This window comes from Nannospalax galili, unplaced genomic scaffold (genome assembly GCF_000622305.1).
Source record: "Nannospalax galili isolate Female #2095 unplaced genomic scaffold, S.galili_v1.0 scaffold150, whole genome shotgun sequence".
Classification (NCBI taxonomy): domain Eukaryota; kingdom Metazoa; phylum Chordata; class Mammalia; order Rodentia; family Spalacidae; genus Nannospalax; species Nannospalax galili.
In genome coordinates this window covers 3,973,956-3,984,071 of record NW_008329320.1, presented here as the reverse complement: position 1 = coordinate 3,984,071, position 10,116 = coordinate 3,973,956, and the positions used below count along the sequence as shown (strand labels likewise).

Sequence of the window (10,116 nt, the reverse complement as noted above, 5' to 3'; positions counted from 1 at the left end):
AAACCAGTGAAACGAAAACTGAAGTGAGACAAATACCTATTAACTTGAGAGACATCAGAATGGGAAGTTCATAGTGGTCAGTCAGTGTTCCAGTTACATGTCAAATCAAACTGTGCAAAGAAAACCTTTGGGTCATCTGTCTACATGGAGCTCGAGTCTTTGACTTGCTTCTGTTTCTGTCCTCTAGGAAACTTGCTCTTGACCATTGTCTCCCATGGCCCATTTCAAACCGGTCAAGGTTCTCCTTCCAGAGCAATGGGTCTGAGAGTTACTACTGAGTAGTGATCCTCAAAGTGGAGCTATTTTGGCCCTCCCCACCCTAGAGACAGTATGTCACAACAAGGGAGGTCGTTACTGGCATCTAATGGGTAGAAGCCAGGGATGCTACTATAATCACAAGATGATCCCTCACAACAGAGAATTATCTGATCCAATATGTCAGTGTGACAAGGATGAGAAATTCTTCTCTGAATCAGTCATAGTAGTCACATGCCCATGTATCTATGCTATATATATACATACATACATACACACACACACACATATATAGTGAATGTTATATTTGTATATGGCACTCTTCCTCATGTAATTTCTGCTGCCATTTGAAATCTGAGAAAGAAATCACTAACATGCTGAGGATTCTGGAACAAAAAGATTAAAGTCTAAGTCACTGCTGAGCTACTCCAGGTAAGAACTCTCTTATCTTCAGATGTTTCTTTCTATGAGAAAATTAATGTCCTACTTGCTCAAGTCAACTTTAGTTACTTGCAGCTGAATGTATCTTAGTTGACAGTTTACCCTGCTCCCACTTTTCCATCTGGCTAACTTTTGCCCTTTGATGGACATTTCTTGTCCTGTGACTGATAATGTTCATTCATGTTTAACAGCAAAAATCAGGTGATTGACATGGTTTTCCCCTCCACTATCATATAAGTAGACCAATACCCCCAAAAGGCCCTCTCCGTGAGAGAATTCTAGTTGGTCTTTGTGGGTGAGGCATGTCAGTGCAGTTTTGTTTCTGAACATTTCCTTTAGAAGTCTTTAGAACGAAGCTCTTATGAGACTGTAAGTGTAACAGGACAACACACAATTGGAACCTTGACTTTTCTCAGGGTTTATATTTGTTTTGAAAACAGCCCTCTGTTTTGTAAAGTGTTAAGCAACTGGCCAGCTAGTATGGCTTACAGAGAAGACCGAGGCTTCTTGCTATTCTGCATACGGATCTGTGGGACCTGCTTGGGTAGCTGTTCCTTCAGTATATCTTGGATTAGTGGACCTTATTCCTGTCTTAGCTCATGTTTGATGTACAGCCTGGGATCTCTCTGAGGTTCCTGATGCCTATTCATTTTGCTATATCTTAAGGCAAGTTCCTTTCCTTCAACACATTTCCATTCCTTTCTGTTCCAGAAATCCATTGCACTTTCTTAACTACAGGTGACTCACTTCTTTTCCTTTAAGTACATTTATACTTTGTCTTAGTCCATTTTCTGTTGCTATAACAAAATACCTGAGACTGGTCAATATATAAAGAATAGGAGTTTATTCGGTTCATGGGTCTGAAGTCAAAGAAGCTTAAGAGATGGTGTCAGCATGTGCTCAGCATCTGATAAGGGTCTTCTTGCTGTATCAGAACACAGCAGAGGGCATCATGTAGTCAAAAGTACAATAGCTCTTGTTATAAAATCACTAATGCCCTTTTGTGGGTCTCACCTTCTTGACCTCATTTACTCCTAATTACTTCCAAAGGCCCTGCCTTCAAATACTATTCACAAGAACTTGAGGATTGGAACTGGAAGGATGGCTCAGCAGTTAAGAGCACTGGCTGCTCTACAGGGAACCCAGGTTTGATTCCCAGCACCCACATGGCAGCTAACAACTGTCCATAACTCCAATTTCAGGGATATTCAACGCCATCTTCTGACCTCTGCCAGGCATTGCATGACACTGGTGCATTTACCCACATGCAGGCAATACACTCAGACACATAAAATAAAAATAATAATTTAAAGAACTGGAGGATTGTGTTTGCAACACAGGGGCTTTAGGGGGAGGCATATTCTAACCACAGCACCTTTTGGGCCCCAGTGGGTTAGGGAGATTATTAAAAGGCAAAAGGTGCTCAGTCTGCCATTTTCAAACCAAAGCATGGACTTGGAGAGTATATTCTGTTATAACACCCTGTATGCATTTCTACAAGAAGGCATCACATGTTATCTAGTAGTACCAAACTGGGGAAGGGAAGTACAAAGTCAAAATCTGGAATAAGATTCCATTTGATAATGCCCTGGATGCTGGAAGGTATGGATTGGGGGTATTCGAGGGCAGCTGTCTTACTTCACGACTGTGGGCAGCATTTGGAAAAAGTTTTGTCAGTAAAGCTTAAACACAAGAAAGAAAACACAAGTGATGTGTGAAGGATGACCCTAATATTTTAAATTAATCTCAAAAAGCTAACCCCTCAGTATAGCATTTTATTACATTTTAATCCAGTAACATAGTTTTATGTTCGCCTATAAAATAATGCATGAACCTGCAGAGGAGGGATGCAGTTCAAGTGGTCTATGGAATTTACAAATCCAGCCCTTCTGATTGGAGCAGAGTTTGACAAATAGGTCCCTGGAAAGCTCTTTCTTTCATTAACAACGTTACTAAGGCAACATGAACAGCGGGACTGGTTTTAGGGAAAACTAATCTCTAAATTTGAATTCTCATGTTACTTAGATGGAGAGAAGAGATATAAGAAAATTTCCTAATAATTACATTTGTTTCGAGAACTGTAATCTGTGTAGTGTTCCAGCCTCCAACTGCCTCTTCACAATGTAAATAGGAAGGAGACTGAGGGTTGGACACATCCTGGGGCACAGTCGTCAGGGAATGCCACAGGCTGTGTAGTAAACCTCCATAGGACCCTGAAGCAGACAAGCTCAGGGTGGTGTCAGGAACTGTGAATGGCCTTACCTCCTGCTCTAGTGAGGTACCTAGCAGTAAATAAGGACTTGCGAGGTCCATCAGGCACCTGCCTCTTTCCTCATCCTAACAGTGCACACTGAGGCTCGGAGTCATTCCCCCAACCCTGGTGATCCAGCCTCCAGGTTGGGACTTACAGTACCTACTTCCTGCAATGAAAGCCCAAGAAGTCACTTACCCCTGGAGTCAGTAGCTGCCAGCTATTTTAGCCTCACCTGCTCTACCTCCCACCACCTTCCTGCAATGTTCTGACCTTAGTGGCTGCCTTCTCCTGAAGAAACACAGTGTGTCTGGTCACTGCTGTGCCTCATATTCTGCATCCAACCTGCCCAATGCAAAACCATTTCATGTTCACTTTCTGACTTCCATAAACGCCCACGTACATCCATCGTAAGTAGAGTTTTAACAAAACTCCTGTGACGACTGTATAAATGCAAGACTAAGTAAAGATTTGGGTTTTTTTTTTTCTAACCAGCTTCTAAAAGTATTTCCAGTGTGGACATATTTTAAAGCTCTCCAGGCAAGAGAGTAACTACTCATTTGCAAGGTTGTGCTGGGCACTTATTTCCCTATAGTCAGTTGATGGCACATGTTTATCTCATTACTCTTTAATGGATAATAAGACATGTGTAAAGAGTACAGACCACATAGCAGGAAATACTGCTTGAGGTTGTCACAAAGCAACCTGGGTGGAAAATAACAGACTATTAGTGAAATGTTAAACTGGAAAATAAGTACCTGAAACACCATGTTTGCAGCATAACAGATAGAGAACAACACTAAACTGTTTCATTCTAATACATCTAAAACACCGAAAATACCCAGAACAAGGCCGGAGATGCATTAGAGTTTGCAAGATGTTTATCTTCAGTTAGGTGAAGTATTTTCCAGTGAGGTTTCAATTTCTTGAGGTTTTTGTTTGTCTGGTAGATTAATATTATAAGTCAGGTTTTCAAAAATATTTTATTTTTTTTATTTTATATGTCTGAATGTATTGCTTGCATGTATATTAGTGCACCTGTGTTGTGCACTACCTGAGGAGGTGAGACGAGGGCACTGGATTACTCTGGAACTGGAGTTATGGATGGTTGTTAGCCACCATGTGGGTGCTGAATTGAACCCAAGTTCTCTGCAAGAGCAGCCAGTGCTCTTAACCACTGAGCCATCTCTCCCGTCCTGTAAGTCAGTTTTACAACTAGTAATTATTCTCTAAAATGCTGCTGTGCCTCTATATATGTGTATCTGTATGTCTGTCTCCCTCTATACCTCTCTCTCTCTCTCTCTGTGTGTGTGTGCGTGTGTGTGTGTGTGTGTGTGCGTGTGTGTGTGTGTGTGTGTGTGTTGCTCTGCAAAGGGAAGAGCTAGATGAAGTTCATGACCCTGCTTATACATGGTCAAGATGGCAATAGCACATTCCTGGAAGGTCTTTGCGAACTATTTCTTTGGTTGCCTTTTCACACCCGTGATTCAAAGTGTGCAGTCAGCTAAAATGGATAACAAGTGACCTGGTGCAAATTACAGGAATTTGCAGGACAAGCTCCAGAAAGCACTCAGCCAAATGCCTGTGTAGCTCTATTAGACAACCCACAAATTCTTCTGGGAACAGGCCAGAGGCCCCTTTGACAGTGAACGTTTCTGATTCAGGGCATCTTTAAGCTCATTGTGAATGAAAGTAAGAGTATTACTTGAGAAGTGAGTCACTTCCAGGGCTGAGGAGGAGTTGCTTTTAATTTATCTATTGACATTCAGTCATGATGAGTAATAATCCTATAGAACATATCAGTTCTTCACTAGAATGTCAATACCCAAAGCAGAGAAAGTAGTTTGTGGGCTTCCTCATAGAACTTGGAAACACCAAATTGCAAATGGCAAATTAAAGATGTTCACAGTCCCTTTACAGTCCTGGGAAGACAAGGGAACAGGGCAATTTAGTACCTAGATTCTGTGCTTGTTTTTATTTTCTCTGGGAGGCACATTAAAACATAGCTCATAAACATGTTCTTGACATATAAGAGCAAGGAAGACTGGGTGTTCGTTGACTGTCCTTCGTCTTCCATAATTGAATTTCTACTTGTCTTGGATACAGGAGACAGCAGGAAGAAATCGAAGTTCCCTGAACATTTAGCTGTGTCAAGTGGCTATCCAAGGGTTTACATGTTTTATCACATTTAATTCATATGCCACCCGAGGAGATGTTCGACATTACTACTTCAGTTTTACATACAATTTTCCAAGATCACAAAACTAATACATTTTATATAATCTGTCCAACTTCAAAGGCCGTGTTCCCCTGATTACATTATTTGCTTGAACCAACTCAAAGTATTATCTAAAAATGTGAAATAGTGACTTTTCTTCTGGACTCGCCTTCAAGATGAAGCCTCCATTGATTGTTCTTGCAGATTGTGTTGTATTACATTAAGCCATGAACAATTTTAAAAAACCCGTTGTCTTGCTCTTTTATTTCTTTTTATTTTTTGTGGGTATGGCATGCTTCTTTGTTATGATAGATCGAATGTAAGATGAATTCTCAATCTACTTCTGAGATAACTTGAAGTAATTTACAAGCTGAAAAGCCATGTAAAAATATGACATTTACATCAGAAATGGAACGGAGTTCATCACAAGGTAACTAATCCATTCCTTCAGTTATTCAGCAAATAGATATTACACAGGCCCTGCCCCAGGAATGAGCACAGGACCAAAATTAACTCAATATTACATGTTAAGTTCTAAGTGATGTTCAGGAAATTAGGAGAAACAGGAAGCATGTCCTATTATGAAATTTGAATTTTCTAATGAGTTAAAACTATACATTATACATGAAAAAAAAAGATTGCTTTAACCAAAAAAAAAAAAAAAAAACTAAGCAGATTGGTCACATGGATCTTTCTAGGAAGGGCACTGAGTAACCCGGCCAAGAAAATCAAAACTGCCATTTTGAAAAGTATAAGATGCACTGTTCAGATGGGTGATTCTCCTATCGATCTTCCATATACTTAAGCTTTATAGGAATTAAAGTCTTGGTCATCAAACATCTTGGATCAATAACTGGCAACAGAAGCATTTCAGAACCATCTGACAATACAAGTTTCCAGTCTCCGCAGTACACAGGAAAAAATATCTTTACCCAGGAAATTTGTTTTTCAAAAGTGAACTCAATAAAAGATGGTATCAATCGTGTATTTTCTTAAAAAGCTATGGTATGCTTTCAAAAGTCAGATATAGATTAGATCTAAAATATTCAACACAAAGTACAGGTACGAGTTGTCATTTAGTGAGCAGCTAATGCCACACGTGGGAGATCCTGATACTTCTACCTTCCTTCCCAGCACCACCCACTGTGGCCTGATTGGAGCTGAGAAGGCGTAGGATGTAATGAACAGTTCCTCACAACAATACTACAATCTAAAAGCAATATAATGGTGTGATGAGGTCTAGGGCTCTACCTGGAAGTCTGTTTCATGATGCTTCCTAAAATACAGCCATCTTACTAAAGCCTCCTTGCATTTGATATTCTGCAAGCATGTGACATTTTGACAGCCCCTCTATTTCCTCACTGCTTTTAGGGTGCAAGTGCTCTGCTTTCCCTTGGACCACTCCTCTCACTCTTGCACTCGCACCAATATGCCCGGGCCTTACGCACCATTGCTCCTGCCTGAAATAGACATTTGACCCCGTGTTCTGCTCTACCTGCACTCTTGTGAGGAAACATTCATTCCCATTGTCTTCAATGTTACCTAAATTTCTCTATGAAAACTCCATCACAGACCCTCAGCTCAAACTTGTCACCAGAGCTCTCTAGTGGCTTGATAGATGTTTACTGATCTCTCTCATCAGCATCTCAGACACAGCCTGACAGAAGCAAAGCACAGTTTCCTTGTTCCGTGCCTCCCCATCCACACCGTGGATCAGGAAGTGGCACCTCCATTCTTCTTCGTGTGCAGTCATTTGCACAGGCTGTTAGTTTTACCTCCAGTTTCTAGGAAGGCATTTTAACCTTAATTCAGCTGTAAGTATTTTTATGATTCATTATTCAGAAACTTAAGATTTTTCAGTTAAGTAGAAAGTGAGGTGGGTATATTTGTTTCTTGTTTTTGTGCACCTGCTACTCAAATACAAGTGACAGTAAATCTAAAGTGCAAAATCCAATGAAATGAATGATTCAGGAAGGGATACCATCTGTCAAAAACAGGGCAGGGTGTGGGGAGACAAGGGTTGGAAAGAGACTAAGAAAATGTGTAAACATTGGTTAAAAAAAAAAAGGGATGCTTTAAATTCATAATGTTTCCTCTGCTTATGAACTGCCATGGTTCGGCAAATGTCAATGACAAGAAGGTTCCTTGCGTTGCAGAGGGGAGATTCCTATTCCAGAAGATACTGGGAGTCACCAGAATTTCTTGCAGAACCACATTTCTCCCTCAGAATCGTGTTGTCAATCTTCACTCCCAGCCTTGCAGCCAACATGCAGCATGATTCAGAAGTCAAAGCCCGGGCTGCACACCCTGACGTGACCCTTCAGTAGGAATCCCAGTGCATCAGCAGCTGTCAGGACTTGGCTGAAATCATACTAGAAGGATGAGGCAGAAAGACTGTGCCGTCTCAGACCCCCTTTGTAACCACAGACAACAGATGATAACATCTAGAGGAGAGTGAAGTCCACCAAGGAGGACTCTGAGAGAGAAGCTAAGATGAAAACCTGGGCATGGGGAAGGGAGCGAGGGCAGGGGTCCACAGAGTGAAGGCAATGAGTGACTGCCTTTGGATTCCAACAACTGTGCGGCTGTCTAACACGCTGCTCTACCGACACTGCTGGGCCCTGAAGCTCTAGTTTTGAATTCATTCTTTTCCCTTCAGCGTTGTGAGTAGAGGGAGAAACAGTGTTTTCCCTCATGATACAAGCCACTGTCATATGGTTTTCATATCAAGTATGTTTCTTTTTATTCCAATTAATTATTTGACCAAATTTATGATTGAGGTTAGACCAGCAAAAAATCAAAGCATCACAAGTGCATGTGACAGCTAGTGACTCTGGGTGAGATATGCCAATATAAATACCATTTATCAAATGATCATTGTTTCACAGCAGGAAAAAAAAAAAAAGGCTGGTAGTGATGGTGCTGTAGGGAAGAGTTATTCTAGAAAAAAAATGAGGGAAAGAGCAGACCCAACATCAAGCAGCCAAGTGGTAAAGTTGCAGGCATGAGACCCTACAGTCTCAGGTAGGTGATCAGAATGACCAGCTGCTAATGCATCTTGGCAAAGGACATTGGAAACAGGTACAGTGACTGGTGGGCACAGCACTGTCAATGATAATGCAGGGTGGGAAGAGCTGGTGTCTACTGAGTGCGGCGAGGTCACACATTCCCATTCCAGATGAAAAGTTCCCATACGTGATGGAAGCTGGCGCAGGGTTCTGTCCTCTTCTTATTTCTAGGGCAGCAGGGTGTGCCCCTGTTCTTCTGCTTCTGCCTGTTCTTTGTGGCCCTCCTGTTCTAGAGCGCAGAGCATGTCCATTAGACTTTAATGAGGTTGCTGTTTTCCTGCCCAAGTTCTTAGCCGAGCAGCTTGAGCTCTCTCAACTTCAAATAGAAATCCCTATCCTTCTCCACACCTTCTAGGGCACCTGTTCATTAAACCGTATAACCTAGGTTTCTAAATCTTGAAAGATCTAGACACTGAGTTGCTGGATGAAGCCTTTTGGCAGAGAGAGATGAGGTGCAGATCCTGGTTTAGGTAATGGATCTCATTCAGCTGCACCTGCTGTGGGGATTTTGCATGGTGTGACTCTTGGGCAGAGTGAAGATATGTTTACCAGGGCGGGGGGCGGGGTTGCCTCCACAGCATTATATTGCTTTCCCTCAGTTAACACCATAGACTTTCTTAAACCACTAAATACGATCCAGGTTATCTTATAAACATCCTTTCACAGCTTCTCCACTGGAATCATCTTCATCCACTAAACTGATGCTTGCCAGTTAAAAATTGCTAATATTCCACGCTCCAACTTTGCTTAAAATTTTGCTTTCTTTAAACTGATACAGCCTGGAAAGAGGATGTCCACAAGCTGGCAGTAGGCCACCCCTGAACAACACTGCTCCACTTTTGTGTGCTTTGAGATTCTATGTCATCAACTCATGCAAAGATGTCAGGCCTGCTCAGTCTCCTGGGTTATCTAGGGTGGAATACACATTGACTGCCAGACCCCAACTGCAGGAACACTTCCTGCTCACTGTGTGCTTCTGGAAAGGAATGAATGATGGTCCCATTATCCTGGATGATGCCCTTTCTGTCCTCAACATTTAAGGACAGGGTTTGGGTCCACGCAAGCACTGAGGCACTCTTGAGAGAGGAAATGAACTGCAGAAGGCTTGCCAGGATGGAGGGTGGCTGCATCTTCCTCACCTGCACCCCCTCATGAACCCTGCCTGTGGATATCCAATAAAGGCGTGTATCCTTGTGGTGGTCAGGTGCAGGAGCTTATCAGCTGTGGCATTTGCACCAAGCCTATGCTTCTGATAGGCTTCCCAGAGTAGTAATAAGAAGCACAGATGGGATTTGAGGATGGGCGTTTTGGCTGTATGCTGTAGTCCGAATGTCTCGTCCCAAACTCATGGTGAAATTTAACCACCACTGTATTGATTACGAGCAAAAACCTTTAAGGGGTGATTAATTCATGAGGGTTCCTGCCCTCATTGCAGTGATCGTGAAGGTGGGTTGTAAAAGATGAGCTTAGAACAAGTTTTCGCTTTATCTTGCACATGCTTCCTGCCCTCCCACCATGTTATGACACAGCACAAATGCCTTTGCCAGATGCAGGTGAGAGTTCTCAGACTTCACAGCCTTTAGAACTAGACCAGATGCATTCCACTGTTTATAAATTACCCAGCATGCCATCGTGCTCTGTTGTGGCAGCAGAAAATGCACTAAGACACTAGAACGCTTCCCAACAGCTTTGCTGAACTTCTCTTAAATGACACAGCATTCTAAGAGGCACACACCTGGACCAATCAACCTCCTTCAAATTTTCCGTCTTTCCTTTCCTTCCTTTCCATTTTCCCTCCTTCGTTCCTCCCCTCTCTCTGGGGTCACTCTCTGCTCCCTTCCCATTATCTCCCACAGACATTTCCTGAAAGAAATGTCTTGACC

At 42.2% G+C, this 10,116-nt stretch overlaps 1 pseudogene; it reads right to left on the bottom strand.

Moving 5' to 3' along the window:
* Positions 1-8,400: 8,400 nt before the first annotated feature.
* LOC115070796 lies at positions 8,401-9,363 on the bottom strand (annotated as a pseudogene).
* Positions 9,364-10,116: the final 753 nt, after the last annotated feature.